The 18,078-nt window shown below is 40.1% G+C and overlaps 1 protein-coding gene across 15 annotated transcripts in view; it reads right to left on the bottom strand.

The window, feature by feature from the left end:
• LOC123975310 (kazrin-like) overlaps positions 1-18,078 on the bottom strand; it is a 212,987-nt gene that overhangs the window by 66,605 nt on the left and 128,304 nt on the right. The gene's annotated exons all lie outside the window — the stretch shown is intronic.

The raw sequence follows: 18,078 nt of genomic DNA, 5'->3' as shown, positions 1-18,078 counted from the left end.
GTTCTCTGATGAAAGTAAATTTTGCATTTCCTTTGGAAATCAAGGTCCCAGAGTCTGGAGGAAGAGAGGAGAGGCACAGAATCCACGTTGCTTGAAGTCCAGTGTAAAGTTTCCACAGTCAGTGATGGTTTGGGGTGCCGTGTCATCTGCTGGTGTTGGTCCACTGTGTTTTCTGAGGTCCAAGGTCAACGCAGCCGTCTACCAGGAAGTTTTAGAGCACTTCATGCTTCCTGCTGCTGACCAACTTTATGGAGATGCAGATTTCATTTTCCATCAGGACTTGGCACCTGCACACAGTCCCAAAGCTACCAGTACCTGGTTTAAGGACCATGGTATCCCAGTTCTTAATTGGCCAGCAAACTCGCCTGACCTTAACCCTATAGTAAATCTATGGGGTATTGTGAAGAGGAAGATGCGATACGCCAGACCCAACAATGCAGAAGAGCTGAAGGCCACTATCAGAGCAACCTGGGCTCTTATAACACCTGAGCAGTGCCACAGACTGATCGACTCCATGCTACGCCGCATTGCTGAAGTAATTCAGGCAAAATAAGCCCCAACTAAGTATTGAGTGCTGTACATGCTCATACTTTTCATGTTCATACTTTTCAGTTGGCCAACATTTCTAAAAATCCTTTTTTTGTATTGGTCTTAAGTAATATTCTAATTTTCAGAGATACTGAATTTGGGATTTTCATTAGTTGTCAGTTGTAATCATCACAATTAAATGAAATAAAAATTTGAAATATATCAGTCTGTGTGTAATGAATGAATATAATATCCAAGTTTCACTTTTTGAATGGAATTCCTGAAATAAATCAACTTTTTGATGATATTCTAATTATATGACCAGCACCTGTAAATACAGAGGAGTAGCCATCCATCCATCGTCAACTGCTTATCCTGCGTACAGGGTCGCGGGGGAGTCGTTTCTAGATGCTGGTTGGTTGACTAAACAGCGTCACATGTTATCATGTGCAGTGGATGAATAGACTCTGCCGACACACAACGCGCACAGCAACAGAACAACGTGTAGCGTTTTTACGAGAGCACATAATACTTATTTATTCCAGCATTCTTTGCACTCATCACACTGTGTACATCTATGCTTGTATGCGTATGTGCACCTGTATATCACATCCACCTCCGACATGTACATAATTATAACAATAATGGTAATAATAATTTTCTCCTGCATCCTTTGCACTCTGCTCATTGCACTATTGTCTGTTTTGTTCATAGTGTGTGTACTGTGTTTGATTATTATTGTCTTATTATATTATTATAAGTAGGCACATCGTGAGCATTGTACAATCTAGAGTCAAATTTCTCATATGTGTACACACACCTGGCAATAAAGCTGATTCTGATCATTTTCCTCAATAACAATGTAACAAATGTTCAATATATCGTCAATAAATATTTGATTTAATTCACTGTAATCACGATCGAATTAGCACTTAATTTTTCTATTAAGATGTTTATTTGGTTGAGGAAAAGGGACATGAAAAAGAGTTACTAATCATATTTTTGAAAACAGATTTTATCATAACTGTTTTGAATGTTCTACCTCAGATTTGTGAAGCTATCCGCTGTTTGGCATCAAGTGTTTGTCACGTTCTGACTATACAGTATAGTTTAACCACACAATTAACCATCTGGCCCTTCAATTGTCATTCACGGGCAAAAATTACCTTTAAACTTCAAAAGATATAATGATTTGACATTTATCGGGATATTTATCAATATTGAATGATATGAAATGTTTTTATCGTGATAACATTTTTGGCCATATCGCCCAGACCTATACAGGGCAGAGAGAGAAATTTGAGAGAAATAGGCCTTTTGTGTACATAGTGCTGAACTCAAAGATTCAAAGACTTTCGAAAGTCTTAGATCAAAAACAAAAGTGTTGTGTTTATAATTTTGTTCAGTGTAAGAGCTTGGAACAATTCACAAAAATAAAATTATTTAAACATAATATTTTCAACATCAAGTCTTCATGTGCGAAGCTGAAAAAGACCACTTTTTGAATAAGCATAACAATGACAGCCTCGTCATTGTTATGCTTATTCAAAAAGTTTGCCCATACAGCTACAGACTGTCATCAAAACAACCAGAAAATGGGACAGAGTAGGCAAAAGTAACAACAAAAGATTTCTAGTTCAATCAGACAAAAGAAAGCTCTGGTAGGTATGCTTCACAGCAAAAATGTCAATATTGGTTCAATTATGATCCCATGAATTTAAGTTAATCTTTGATCATTAAAAGACAAATCAATCTGACGTCATCCAACATTGAAGCCTAACAAAGATAGATAGATAGATACTTTATTTGATCCTTCGCAGGAATTTAAAAAGCTGTTACAGTAGCAGCAACCACATTCAGTCCTCACACACAGTCAGCACAATCCATATAGTCGATTTGTCAAAACAGTCTCAAAATAAATAGATAAGATAATTCATTAAGTGAACAGTAACACAAGAAAGCTAAATTATACTGGAGTCCTAAAACACAAAGATAGACATAAATAGCAATACGGGAATAAAGCGAATAAAGAAGAAGCCCAAAATCACTTAAACTACAAGTATCTTACCATACTATTTCTAACATGTCAGGGTACAGTGAATTCCGCAGTTATTTTCTATTTAAGAGCCTAATGGCGGTAGGCAGGAAAGACTTACGATGCCGGTCTGTCTTAGGAAGGAGGGATATTGGAGGAGGAGGACTTTGTTGGTGGACTTTGTTGTGGGACTGCTGCTGTTTGGGGAGCTATTTGTGGCTGATTTTCTTTCAACACCCATACAAAAATATGCACATATAATTTCATAATTCATAGGTCATAAAATTCTCTTATATGAGCATCCATCCTTAAATCTCCAACCTGTCATTATTAATGCCACCATGTCACAAAATGTGATCCTACGTCAGGCTTTCCTTCAATATGATGAAGAGTGTGGCACGTGGAGGAGGGCAGCAGGGAATCTGCTCTGAGGCTCGGTGAGCCGGGGAATGCAAGTGGAGAGACAGAAGAAAGGGAGCAAGAGAAAGAGATTGAATGAGAGCAGATATGTCAAGTGAGAGCAGAGAGTAGGAGGAAGGTTAAGAGGTAGCGATGGCAGAAAATAAAGAAAACAGGCTATATGATGAAGTTTCCATCTCCTCAATCAAGGAATAATTACAGAGCGGGTGGGAATGATGGAAAGGCTCAGCTGCTAAAAATGGAGAGAAGAAAATTCAAGAAAAGAGATATCACAAAAGAAGAAAGAAAAAAAAACTCAAATCTCAATATGCTGCAGGGGGTATGAGTATGTTTCCATGCGTATGTGTTTGTATCATGACTTCTCACATATTTGTCTTAAATGCAGAGAACATCACACCTTTATTTGAAGTAAGTGAACATAAGAAGCCTCCATTTTTCGTATTGGTCCCGCTGTTGCAATGCAAACTCAACACTTCCATGCCCGTGATTACCTGCTGTCTTCCAGTACAAGGAATCAGTACAACAACACATGCTGTTTTTCTGTTAAAAAAAATAAAAATAAAAGAGAGAGAGAGATAAACTCACAAAAAAGAGGGGTGAGAATGACATGGTTGACCTTTAATTAGAGAATGTCAGGCATGTGTGTATGTGTGATCTGATAAAAGGAAATATGTTGATAGAAATTCAGCTACTCAGTAGCTCTCAACTCAGTAGCTGGGGAGAAAAAACTTCCTCACACACACACACACACACTTCCCATTATGACAAAAAGCACCCACTCCTCTCCAGCTCATCCTAGGCAGTAACAACTCTTCTATCCCTCTATGATGAGAGGCTATCAGCTGCGGCTCTCCGTTCCACTTTCTCCCTTCACTCTGAAACTCACTAACACCTGACAAATACCCATCTCTGTTTCCTCACTTTTTCTTTCATCCACTGGCTGTAGATCATTTTTCTCATACCCTGCTCCTCTCCTAAGAACCCCTGCTCCTTGTCTGTCTCTGCTTCCTCTCATCGTCAGCACTTTCAGCCTTTCCAGACTGCATCCTCCTTCCTCATCTATTTTTCTCGCCCTCACTCTCGGTTAGTCTCTGTGTCTGTTCGCTGGCTTTGTGCATTTGTCTTTTTTTAAATGTGAGAATCTATAATGGGAAAAACAGAAGCAGATTTGACCACAGAGGCTTGTAGGAGCTTGTTACACACATGTGCACTGCGCACATACACACAAAGTGTTTCAGTCTGTTTATCTCCAACCTTTAACGCTCACTCTGTCTTAGGCAATTTTTAGAACATAGAGGCAAGCATCAAAAGCCACTATTGAGTGATGACAGTTAACTACCATCCAGGCACAATAATAACACCAACCCAATATGTGAACAAGACAATAACAGAAAAGCTGGAAAATTGATGGATTCTGTGCGTGCCTTTTGTTCATGATGTTTATAGTTGCAGAGGGAAGTGGAAAATATGAACCAGTGCAGAATTTTGGACACCGGAGAATCTTCCATCACTAGTGACACTGTTGCTACTGACAACCACATCTTCGTGCTTTTATCTCTCCAACATGCAACATAGTGTAAATTAACTGGTCCCACTCTCAGGATTGACCACGGTGAAGCAAACACATAAGAGGCAATGTAAATGGGAGCATAGTAGGTTTGAACTTTTAGGAACATGTTCTCTATCCCTAACTCTAGTTTTCATTATGCTGTGATCTAAATGACTGAAATCAAAAGGTTTAGGGTATTAAGACTTTTAGCAAATGTGAATTATGTATAATGTATTAGTTAAAATCTACTCAATAACAGAATTGAGTATTTGTCTAAGTCATTGTAACATTTTGTTCTCCTTTCAGCTGTTTCAAATTGTAGTCATTTGTTATGCCCTAAAACTATTTAGTCAACTTGACGTTAAAACATTTTAGTAAATCATTTATAATCACAATTTACTAAGATGTCATATTTACATTTCTTCCTTGTATTAACTCCTTCTGCTTCATGTTGGTTTACATGTCAACCAGCTACAGCCGTTTTTGGCCGCTCTGTATGCTTCTATTCTGTGCACCTGCGCCATTGTATGTGGTTCACGGTCCTTACTACTCTGTGTGCTGTGTGTGTTTGGTGTTTTACAGAACATCCAACACGCAGCTGCTGGCTAAAGAGTTAATACTAAAAATACAGAGACATTTTTTCATTGTTTTTACAAAACATGCTCATCAACAGATTGTGTGTCAGGTGTGCCCACATTTGGATACAACTAGGAGCTCATTTCCCAGGTTAACAACATTTACCATTAGCGCTCTATGAACAAATATTGTCTGTGTAAAAATGCAATTTTCAAATCGCAGGAGGCGCAAATTTGTTTGTCAAAATACCATTTTAAATAAAATGATATTGTGCTACAGAGATGTTCTGGCCTACACATCATATACTAGAAACTTAAGAAAAATTCACAACATAATTCATTTTAATATATTTTTCAATGAAAATTAGAATCATAATATTATAATAATATTCATAATATAATAATTGTAGTATATACTAGCATCACAAATCATATCTCAATCGCAATAGCAGTCATAATAATCGCAATTACATATTTATTCAAATTTGTTCAGCCCTACTTCATATATAACATTTTGACATGTAGTATTCAGTCTCCAATTGTGTACTTCAATTTAATGTGCAAAATTGCTAGGTTTTTTGGCTTGATAAAATTGAATGAAATCTGGTTGTATTTCTTCACCAATTGATCTTACATTTGCAAAAAACATCATGGTGATGTCCATAAATGTCTCGACTTCTGTCCTGCCTGCTCACTCCTCACAGATTTTATTTGGACTGGATTGTAGGTGAAGGACACCAGGAGGGGGCGGTGAGAACTGGGGAACTCCCAGGAATCCCGGGCTGGCAATGACTTCTTCTCCCCACTGATGTGGCTGAGACTTTGGCAGGACGATTTGATGCCATATTGAAGACATTAAACTGCCTGCTGTGTAATTTCTGGGGAGTTTGGACCCGTCTAATCAAAGCATGCGATCCAACATTAAACTGATATTGTCCAACAGGGACTTCCTTAACAACCTTTCTGCACATTTGGAAACCGTACACTTCTGTTCATCCAAATCATTTATTTGCTTATTGTTAGTTTAAGTCAAAGGAAATTATTGTTGTTCTAATGTTATTTTTTGTCTCAATGTTTGAGCAATGCATATTCAGCTTGTTATTAACATCATACACAGGCTGAGTGCTCTGTTGATCCTTAAAGGTCACAGGTCAGGGGTAGTGTCCCTAGAGTTGGTGGGGATTTACTGTTTTCGTGAATTCATTCAGTTTGGTAATAGCTACCGGCTCTCGGTCCTGCAACAGCAAAACAGCAAAACAGTTGAATGAAGCTCCAATCAAAATCTGAGGCATCAAACAGCTCAAACAAGATATAAGCCTTGGGTGAGAATGAGAAATGATCAAGTGGGATTTGGGGGAATTCATCCTTGCTATTAGTGCTGCATTTTGTCAATACAGACAGAACAGCGGTATGCTCACAAATTGCATTTCTCTTCCCAATTAAGGTTGTTGAAGGCAACACAGGAGTGTGTCCATTCAGAGATTATTATGCCTGAGTGTTTGTGTGTGTCTTTGTGGATGTGTCTGGCACACGCGTGGTGTGATAGATGTGCCACAGTGTTGGACGGATGCATCTACGAATGTTCCCAATTATAAGACGTGTGAAAACTGACAAGGTATGGATGAAAAGGATGGCAAAAGAGCAAGGCCTGAGGGAAGTATGTAAGGCAAGATATTTGTGTTTGAATGCGTGTGTGTACAGTATTTGCATATCTAGTGGTTCTGTTTTAATGAGTGTGTATTTTGAGGTGTTATGTTAAAATATTTATACTATTCTGTTCACCGAAGAAACCGTGCCGTACAACAGAGTGATGACTCTGTGTTCATACTGCATGTGGTATTATTCAGTGATGACTGATGGGTGTAATAAGTGGGCTGTATCAATTTCAACAGCTCAGAAATGTCTGTCAGTTTAACACAGAAAAATGTAATTGACATGTGCTCGTCTCTTATCTGTACCTGTGTTCTCAGAACTGACGTCAAGTCCCAGAAACGTCTATGTGCTCTTCTGCCCCATGTGCATGTTGTTGAGAAAATGTGTGACAACTGAGTTGGAAAAGTGTAGCAATGTAAGGACACATTTTTGTCTATTCTCCCCTAACAAATAGCTCTTCTGGACAAAGTCAATTAATGAAAGCATTTCACACTGTATAAACACACCGTCAAGGCATAATTACAATAATGGTCTGCTTAAAAGGATTAATTTGACTTTGCTGTTTTGTTGGTTTTACAAATGAGATTTTAAAAATGTTGTGAAGATGTGAAGATAATTTTACTCTTGTTCTTACATTCATTTTTGCCTCGAGATGATTTTCTGCAACCAGTGTCAGAAAAGTGGGAAAAGCAAACCTGTGTTTTAACACAATCAAATTCCAGCGTTGTAACGCCTCACATTGCACAGCAGTGACACAGTCTGGGTACGCAGATGGATGCACATCAAATTGGTCTCATAAGTAAGGAAGCACACTCCTCTAGAGAGAGCAAAGCTGTGCAAATGCAACAAATCAAACAGGTTACCAAAGTTCCATGAAGCCCACGGAGCATGACGGTGCCCAGTGTCACACTACTTATTCAGTATCTCAGACCGCAAAACAAATTGCCAGTAAAGCATCGTTTACCCCCACCTTCAAGGCCAACCAACTGTCAGACATAAACTTCAGTGGCCTCTGAGGCATGTTACACATCGAGTAAAATCTTTTCACAACTCAGCACTTCAGTCAACGACTGGGGAAAATCCTGCATCATGAATACCAAATGATAATCGTGGTATTCCCTCAGAGCTCTGGAGGACATGAGGTATTTCTAGTGGAACAAACTACTCTCATCTCCGTCTCTCGCTAGCCATGTTATACATTTTTCATACAGTGTATGTGTTAAAACAGTGCAGCCTGCACACTTAAAGCCTCCAAAGTGGTTAATGTTGTAATCATTATTTATAATTGTTTTTGTCTGAGGCAAACTGAACATCACAGCAAACTAGATGATCATGGTCAGCAGATTAATAAGCATAACATGCTGGTTAATACATAGTAGTTAATAATTTAAATTACATATTACCGAATGTGAGGTCGATACACTTTGTACAATCAAAGAAAAACTGTCTGCTGTTGACCTTTTTAAGTATTTCCGACACGTGACAGGTACACAGGAGAAGCCCAAGTTGAGCTGAAAAATGCCCTTACACTCCTACCCACTACCTGACAGTAATTTAAATATTCGAATGAGGAGAAAAAACAAACACAACAAAACATACAGTAACGTTGACATTTCATGTTGTAAGATGGAATATCCAGAAATAATGAAAAACTACCGCCGGGCCCACATGGTGCCAGCTGAGACGAGAGCAGGTCAAGGAGTTCAGATCCCAGACTGGTTTCAGAAATGTGGGCTGGGAAAGTGAACAAGTTCCTCTTCCATCAACAGCTACAGCTGAGGTTGTGTTCAACAAGCCACTTAACCCCTCGCTGCTCCAGTGGAGGGGTTCAACAGCAGATAGCTGAGGAAGCATTAGACTCCCAGATGCTTATAGAGGTGGGTACGTGTGTGAGTGGGAAGCAGGGTGAGGCGAGAAAAGAACAAGATTATATTGAATGCTGTATTTGTTTTTTAAATTTCATTCTAATTTATTTATTTATTTTTTTTTTTGGCTTTCATTTTTAAATATTTTTCTATAGGTTTATTTGGTCAATGAAATGATCACATATTTTTTAATACACTGGACTGCTGCCTTTTTTCCTAATATCGGTTAGGAGAACACATTAAACACAAGGATCGTCTTTCCACAAAACGCAGAGACTTAAAAGGTTACTATGTAATATGGATTTAAATAATGAGTAATTTTTCTTTTTTTATTCTTCTTTTTACCTTTGAACTCACTTTCACATTCAAAAAAACTGAAGAAAAGAAATAATGACTCTGATAGCCTGCTTAAAACATTTGGCCATAACCACACAGCATCTCCAGATGCTTGTGTGACGGGTGTTAGGATCTAAAACGCTTAACCCTCTTCATCACACCACCAAAGCACTCAGCAGCCGCAGCAGCAGCAGCACTGAGGCGGCAACCATTCAGGTGTGCTTTAAAGCTTTATTGATTGGCTAATGGGGAACTGAGAGGACTGGATGAGGATGGTGATGGTGGGGGGGTGGTTTATGGAAAACTCAGCAGGGGGCAGCGGACTGGGACAGGCAACAATCAGAACCAATCAGCATCTGAGCTTCAGTAGCGTTCTCGTGCATGATGGATCAATCCACACACAGTGTGCTTACCAACACTGCCGACATATTGTTTTTATATATCTGTATTATATGTGGAAATGCAATAAAAACAATTGATTCTTTCTTCACATTTAACTGTTTGTACTAAAAACCTTACTAGGGTAGTGAACATGATCAAAACAAAAAACAATTTCACAATCATCATCAATTGCACTAATTATTTGTGTAGACATTTGTGCATGTGTGAATGCAACCAAGAGGTCAACGGGTTGCCTCAAGTTGAGTTCTCCCATCTAGAAAAAGCAGTTAGGGGAAAAAAAGAAAATCAGTAACTTTTTTCAGCTTTCAGGGAATAGGCGAGGGCGTCTGGGTCACTGCAGGTCCGTGGCTAACAAGCTCCTAAGAGACATATTGGTTGGGGGTTGGCACTGGAGCGGTCACATTAGTCAATGTGCCATGACAGAAGGGAGTGGAAAACTCAGTGGCTGTAAAACCTTTCCTTCTAGTAAGACGAATGTACAACAAGACCGGGCATTAACACTGAACATTGGAACATCCACCGTCCGTTTATGGCCCTTAAACAGCGCTATGCTTATATATTTGTACTGGTGTTAACAGAGTAATGGCATCCAGAAGGGAAATACATATATTTATACAGTAGCCTATTATATATGCAACTCTCCTGACTTATTTTTGTAGGAGCTGACGATGGCTGTAGGGCTCAGGCCTTTTGTCGAGTATATCCCAATCACAGAGGGACAGAAATATGTGGCATTTTCAACCAGAATCAAGCATGCTCCTTATCCACATCTCTGGTTTTAAAAGGCAAACAGGGATTCATGCCACAGTCTACAAAGAAGATCCTCTTCTTCAGAGGCCTCGCAACATTTGGAGGTGACATCACCATCCCCGGTTTAAATGGCAAATGCAGGCTATCAGTCTGAATAACTAAAAGGTTTTGCCATCTGACATTTACTGTCACTACAGTAGGGAGCTGTGGGACTTTTAGGAAAGTTCTAATCCCCTTCTGTGTGTTGTCACAGATAGGAACAAAAAATAACAAAGATTTTGTAAATACAAACTTTGAAAAGCCTAAGAGTGTGCAGACCTTTCTCCTTTGTGTCATGCAAAAGAAAAAGTAACACAGAGTCGTAATAGACACTAGTGCCGGGGGGATTAGTCAATTTTATCTCTTGGAATCATGTCGTGCTGATATATTCATGTTATTTATATATTATACTGTATTATGTTATAATTTGAATCATTAACACTGAGTATCAATGGAGTTGTTGTTTTACATTTGTGAAGAGTTTGTCAGATTTCTGGCAAAACATTGCAAACCACTGCTTTGCAATGAACATCAGGGTAATTACTTTAAACGTGATTTTGATGTGATTTATACCTTTTACCACATGCAGGATCATCTCAAAAAGAAACTGCAGAAGATTACATTAACTTGATTTGTTCTGCACATTGAGTCATAATAAACATGCCACAAATACTACTTAGTTCTATACTGAATAACAACAGACTAAGAGATCCCATAGCAGATGTTCCTTGAAATCCTCACACTGAAATGCCACCATGTACCACTGAACAGCTGTTAAGTGCACATAGTGTGCCTGATAGCATTCATGGGTCTCAGTGTGCCTACAACTGTGTGAGTATGACCGTTCAATTGCCATACATTAGTAGTAAGTAAGTAGTAAGTGATTAACATTTTCATCATTCATGCCATCCAGGATCATGCAAAGGGCAGGAAAAGAAAACAGGTGGTTCATTCTGCAATCCAAACCAGAACACTCTTGTTTGGAAAACGAAAAAAGGCAAACAGAAATGGAAAATCAGATATTCACCACTAAATAAATACCCATCTCCTTGCATACACTACATTGTCAAAGTTGAATTTAGAATGAAAAGCAGATACAGCGGCCTTAAGGATAATTAGGCTCCCTGTTCCTCACTAATGTAATAAATGACACAAAGCTCCATTCATATAATAAATACATATCTCTAAAGACATTCATTACCCACGGAGAAGTTATTAGCAATGTGAGTCATAATTTACAAGAGACAAAGACCATGGAGTCATGGCCGCTGCCTAGAAGTGAAGAAATTAGCTTGTTAGCTGAATGGCATGAGGGCAAACATCACATACACAAGTAAAAAATAAACAAACTAATGCACATGCAGCCCACCACAAAGTCAAAGAATGTTCAGAGAAACAAAATAAGATTTTTCCATTTTTATTCCAGACATAACTATTCACTTATAAGGCTTTGTCCGATTTCCCATTGACAAATAATATCATTTAATTGGCCTAATTGTTTCAGCTGGAGGCCTTTAGCATTTCCTTTCACTTTTTCATACTCCACACTTTGCCTTTCCCCATTTACAGATAGTCACTGAGAGGATTGTAGCAGAGGACTCTGCCAGCAAGCCTGGTGATGTAAGCTGTCACTGCAATGTGTTGCTAGGCAAAGAAGTGGAGGGGGTTTCTAAGTGCTGCAGTTACCGGGTGTTGACATTTTTGTCTGTCTGCCTGCCACCAACAAGAAGTGCTGTTTTGCCAACAACAGCAGGAGACAGACAGGCTGAGGTCGGTGCTCTTTGAACCATGACACTGCCAGGTTTTTGACCCTGCCAAAGAGCTCTATTGCTGTATTTGCCCCAGTGCTATTCTACAATCGTCCTTGACAAGCTGCTGCCTTGTCCTGCCAATTATTTGTCTCATTTCCACTACAGCTGACGTATAACTGACAGAGAGGATCATGGCTGTCTCACCAACAACCGCTAGTGGTTTTAAGACCGTATGTGTTTCACCCTGCATCTCCTGCAGTGAATGAAACAACAACAATTTGCAAAATCATCAAAGTCGCTGAAGCTAACCTTACCGGTTCCAGCTTCTCAACAGTGAGGAATTGTTTCTTTATATCACTGTCTTTGAGTTTTCTGACTGCTGGTCTGACAAAAGAAGCAAAAGAAACATCTCCTTGTTCTCTAGGAAATTGTGATGAGCATTTTTCTCTATTTCCTGACATTTCATGCACTTCACAATGAATCAATTATTTCCAAAAATAATGGACAGCTTCATTGTAAATGATAATCATTCATTCTACAATAGATTTCCTGATAGTTAGACACTGGTGAAAAATATACAGTTGAGACGGCAGGGCTTGCTTTTTGACTGATGGGTATAAAACCTCACATTTAACATTAGCTGGAACATTTCGGGTATTAACTATTTAGCAGTTGTGCTGGAAAGTTTACTTTTGGTTAGTGATCTGTGGGAACAACAAAATAAAACCTCCAAACAACAAAAATTTATTTATCCTAAAACAGACAAGGGTATTCCTCTTCGGAATTTACTGTACACAACCCTCATTTATTTTTTTTAGCTAACATGCATTCACAGAAACAGCCAACAAATGTCTGGGGAGGGAGCTGACTGAGTGGATGGGATAGTTTCCTATTTTGAAAATAGCGCAGTGGGAGCAGCCAATTTGGTAGTTTAGACACAGGTCAACTACGGTAGCCACTAAGCTAAATAAAGGGGGTCCTCTCAGTTAAAAACAGCTTCTTGAAATTGATACTACACTGCAGCATCTCTACTGGGGTCAGTGTCATTCACACCGACTACGTGGAGGAGGGTGTCTGATACTTTTATGAATAAAGAAGTGTCTTATGTTGAGTACAGCATACTCTAGCTGTCCATGTTTTTACTAAGAGAGAAAAAAGTTCACCCTCACCACAACCTCGGGACGCTGAGCAGGGCACGTTTGGTCAAGGTTACAGAGGCAACAGGCAAATCACCCTCCTGGTGCTCTCGAGCTCTGCGGCCCTGATATAGTAACACAAGTCTGTTGCTACATGTGCTACACCTGTGTCCTAGTTGGTATCCCTAAATATGTCCAGAGAACAAGTCCACAGCACCTAACGGAGAGACAGCTAGCCTACAGGAATCCTTCAGAAATGATATTAATTTTTATTTCCATCCACTTTTTTATGTGCATTCTCAGTTTCATGCTAAAGTTGGCCAAAATTTTAATGGAAACAAAAATGTTTGTCTTTTCATCAAACGCTCATTATTCACATAAAACACTCCCTCTGCCCCTCAGGTGCGTCTCTAGTAGCATTTTGGGTACTGTAGGTGTAAAGTTTAGTTTGTGCCCTCCAGCATGGCAAAGGAAGCCAATAGTGAAAACAGCTGTGTGTCTCTTTGTAAACAAACTTAGGGTCTGACCTGGCATCATTAATCCCTCTGCAGTAGCTTTCCAGGCCCTGAGGCCTGCCTGCACCACAAACTCGCTCTTTGTAGGTCTGGTGTACTCTCCGTTACTGTGTCACTTTGCCTTCCTCTCTCTTTAGATATCTCGTTCTCTTTCACCATTTCTCTGGCTGTCTCTCCACCTCTCTGGCTTTAGATCACCCCTGTGAATCGCTCTCTGTCACTCTGGGCTCTCCTTCACTTCATCCAACAAGTCAGCATGTTGTGGCAGTTCCTTTTCTTTTTGTTGTTGTTTTCTGTCAGTTTACCTTGCCAATGGAGAAGTTGTCATTTGCTGTCTTTCTAACCTTGCTTGCATGTTCTTGGCGTTGTCTGTCTTGAACCTTGATTTTAGCTTTCTAGCATATTATTTTGTGATATGTCGCTTCATGTCGTCCTGTAATTGATTGTTGATTAGTTAGAGCTATATACACTCATCTTTATTATCTGAAAAGTTTAAGACAACATTTGTGATGAAGAGCTATTTAAATAAATGAACTGGAACTTATGCTGCAAACTATTACCCTGTAAAAAATAATATACTCCATTTGCCCATAATGGCAAATGGAGTAATGGTAATGACAGCAGCTTTTACTTTAGAGTTGTGGATTAATGAAGGGCTTTGAGACCAGTTCAATAGGTGATTCAGAGCAGGCATAGCTCAGATTCCCTTTTCATCAGCTCTTCATCTTTATTCAAAAAAATGAATAACTTGTCAGCAGAGCTATTTTGCTGCCTTCATGCTGTACTTTCAGTGAAGCCCCCCCAAGATTCATCTTTTGTAATTCACTTTTTTGTTTGCCCCACTAATAATACAACCACATTAAACAATTACACTATTTTACTAATTAAATTACTTATTTTACTAATTAAATTTATTAATTAAAATGTAACCTGTCTCCCACTCACTTTGCCTCAGTGGTAGCACCCGCTCTACCTTCTGTGATGACTTCCCCTAGTCTCCCTGCCTGTGTGTGTCTTCTGTTTTGCAGATGCTAGGTGGAGCTGGGAGGGTCCAATGCATGTACCTGCCCCTCTGGGTTGGGCTTCCTAGAGGGCATAAAAAGGCTGCCTTTCTGGTAATCACTCTCTCTGCTGGCCTGCTGTTTCAACCCCAGCCTTTGTTCCTTTGTTTAATTTGCTGCACCCACCAACATGCATTACACTTCATTCTCACTCATCCACACACTTCTGACATGACAGATGTTCCTCATATCTACCCACCCCATCAACTTAGTTAAGTTGTTTGTTAGTTTGAGTTAAATAAACCACTTTTGTTTCTATTATCTGTGTGAGGCCTCCCTTTTTGTTGCCAGCCTTGAGTCAGGCGGTAACACTTCCCTCAACACATTTTCCTCACTCGAGGTCATTGATGCCGCACAATCTCTTTGCTCTACACTGAGCTCGTAACTGGATAGCCTGTGTCCTCTATCCACCAAGCCTGCCCGCCCGTACCAGTCCCACCCATGGCTAACTGATACCATCCATGGCCTCCGTACTGATCTCAGAGCCGCTGAAAGACAATTGCGAAAAACCAAAGACCCTGCCGACCTTAAGGGCTACCAACTGCTCCTATCCTACTTCTCAACAAGCATGAATGTTGCCAAAACTGCGTTCTATAATGACAGAATAAGTAGTGCCACTAACTCAAGGAAATTATTTTCCACTTTTAAAACGATACTAAATCCTCCTCCACCTCCTCCACCCACGAACTTGTCTGCTGATACCTTTGCTGCCTTCTTCACAGGCAATGTGGCGGCTATAACTAGCCAATTCTCTAAATCTCTCAAAATCAACCATTTTATTCCTGCCCTGGTCAGCTCCCACTGTGTGAGCCCGGCATAGGAAAACCTATCATGTAGCAGTCCTTATACATGTCTCTCTCTATCTCCCTCGGGAAATGGCGCAAAAGGCTCAACACAAAGGCTAACATGTAGCAGTCCTACTACATCTGTTCCTCTGCCCTCCCAGGGCAATGTCACTTCACTCTCCTTGTTTCCTCCTCTCATGGACAACGAAGTATCAGTACTCCTGACCCACAGCCGTCCCACTACATGCCCACTGGACCCAATTCCTACGAATCTCCTCCAAGCCATATCTCCTACTGTGGTCTCGGCAAGCACTCATGTGATAAATACTTCTCTGGCTTCAGGAACCTTCCCGACCACTTTCAAAAGGGCTCGGGTTACACCCTTGCTTAAAAAGCCTTCACTCAACCCAACTCAAGTTGAGAACTATCGGCCAGTTACTCTTCTACCATTTTTATCCAAAACTATCGAACGGACAGTCTTCAAACAGATCTCAGAATTCCTCTCACGGAATGACCTCCTAGATCCATATCAGTCTGGTTTTAAGAGTGGCCACTCTACTGAAACGGCTCTTTTGTCTGTAACAGAACCCCTAAGATCAGCTAAAGCTGCAGCCCATTCCTCGGTTCTTATCCTGCTTGACCTATCAGCTGCCTCAATCACATGATCCTCCTATCCGCACTCTCAGCAATGGGCATCTTGGGTAAAGTACTCCTGTGGTTCGAATCCTACCTCTTGGGGCGTTCCTACAATGTTTTGTGGCAAGGATAATTATCCTCTTCCCACTACCTCTCCACAGGGGTACCCCAAGGCTCAGTGCTAGGGCTCCTTCTCTTCTCAATTTACACCACCTCACTGGGGCCAATCATTTGCTCGCACGGCTTCTCTTACCACTGCTACACAGACGATACACAACTCTACCTATCCTTCCTGCCAGACCACCCCACCGTCTCGGTGCGGATCACAGACTATCTCTCGGACATATCTGTATGGATGAGGGCTTGCCACCTTCAGCTAAACCTTTCTAATACTGAACACTTGGTCATTCCAGCCAAGCAATCTATCCACCATAACATCAAACTACAAATTGGCTCCTCAACCATCACTCCAACCAGGGTGGTGAGAAACTTGGGTGTCATGGTTGATGACCAGCTGTCCTTTTCAGACCATGTTGCTGCTGTCTCTCGGTCGTGCTGCTTTGCTCTATACAACATCAGAAAAGTCAGGCCTCACTCAATATGCCACCCAGCTTCTGGTACAGGCCATGGTTACCTCTCGCCGCGACTATTGCAATGCCCTCCTAGTGGGTCTTCCACCTTGTGTGGTGAAACCCCTACAAATGGTTCAGAACGCAGCAGCGCATCTGGTTTTTGATCAGCCCAAAAGGACACATGTCACTCCATTGCTGTGTGACCTCCACTGGCCACTACCCATGGCCTCCAGAATAAGATTCAAGTCACTAATGCTTGCATACAGAGTGACTACTGGGTCTGCACCCATCTACCTAAACTCCATAATACAAGTTTACGTTCCTTCTCTGCCACTACGCTCCTCCAACAAACGCCGCCTGGCTCTGCCATCCCTTCACAGAAAGCAATTCCAGTCCCGGCTGTTCGCATCTGTGACACCATGATGGTGGAACGAGCTACCACATGCCATCAGAGCAGGGGCGTCCCTCTCTAACTTCAAGAAGCTCTTGAAAACTCATCTCTTCCGAGAACACTTCCTCTTATTACATCTAACATGCACTTCCTGTGCTCTTCTTCTATCCCCTACAATTATCTTGTATTGATTGCACTTTTTGTAACTTCTTTCCCTAGGTATTTACCCCATTGATGCGATATATGCCATTAGCGCTTACTAGTATTTATTGCTGCTTTTATTTATATGTATTGTCAGCTGTAGATCTCGTGCTGTATTTTATGCTCTGTTAATGATTGCATGTTGTTCCTCAAATGTAAGTCGCTTTGGATAAAAGTGTCTGCCAAATGAGTAAATGTAAACGTAATTACTTAAAATCAAATACAACAGCTCTGCCGCAAATAAAATCTCCATAAAGCTTATAATATTTCCAATGTTAGCTTAGACTGTGTAACAGACATTGTCCAGACAAAACATAAATAAACTACAATAAACACACACAGGCTACTGTCAGTGGACATTTTGGTGTCTTTATTTCAATGATGACTTTTATTCAATGAGTCACACATATATAAATTGCTGAATTTAACATTTTTACTGTAGTTGTTGTACTGTTTTCTAAAATTCTTTTCTGGCAAAATCTCACTTAAGGCTGCCCCTGACAATGATGTTCATTACTGACTAATCAGTTTTTGTTTTCCCTATAAATCATTTCTCTATAAATTTCCTTTAGTCCTTCAAATTGTCTTCAAATTCTACAATAGTAATTCTCACATTTGAGAAGCTGGAATTATTTAGACATTTTTGCTTTAAAAATAGTACTATTAATAATCTATTAATGAATTATCAGAATAGCGTCTGACAAGTTTAAGCAAATGACAAAATGCACTCAATTATACTGTAGCTATTAAAGTGTCAACACATATGGGGTGTTATACCTTTAAAAAGCTTCCATTTAAAGTAATTACTCATTTCCTCTCTTTTTGTCTCTCCATCTGACTTTCTTCTTCAGTTCTCCTCATATCTCTTCTCCTTCCTC

This window comes from Micropterus dolomieu, linkage group LG08, assembly GCF_021292245.1.
Source record: "Micropterus dolomieu isolate WLL.071019.BEF.003 ecotype Adirondacks linkage group LG08, ASM2129224v1, whole genome shotgun sequence".
Classification (NCBI taxonomy): Eukaryota; Metazoa; Chordata; class Actinopteri; order Centrarchiformes; family Centrarchidae; genus Micropterus; species Micropterus dolomieu.
This window is presented reverse-complemented; position numbering and strand designations above follow the sequence as displayed.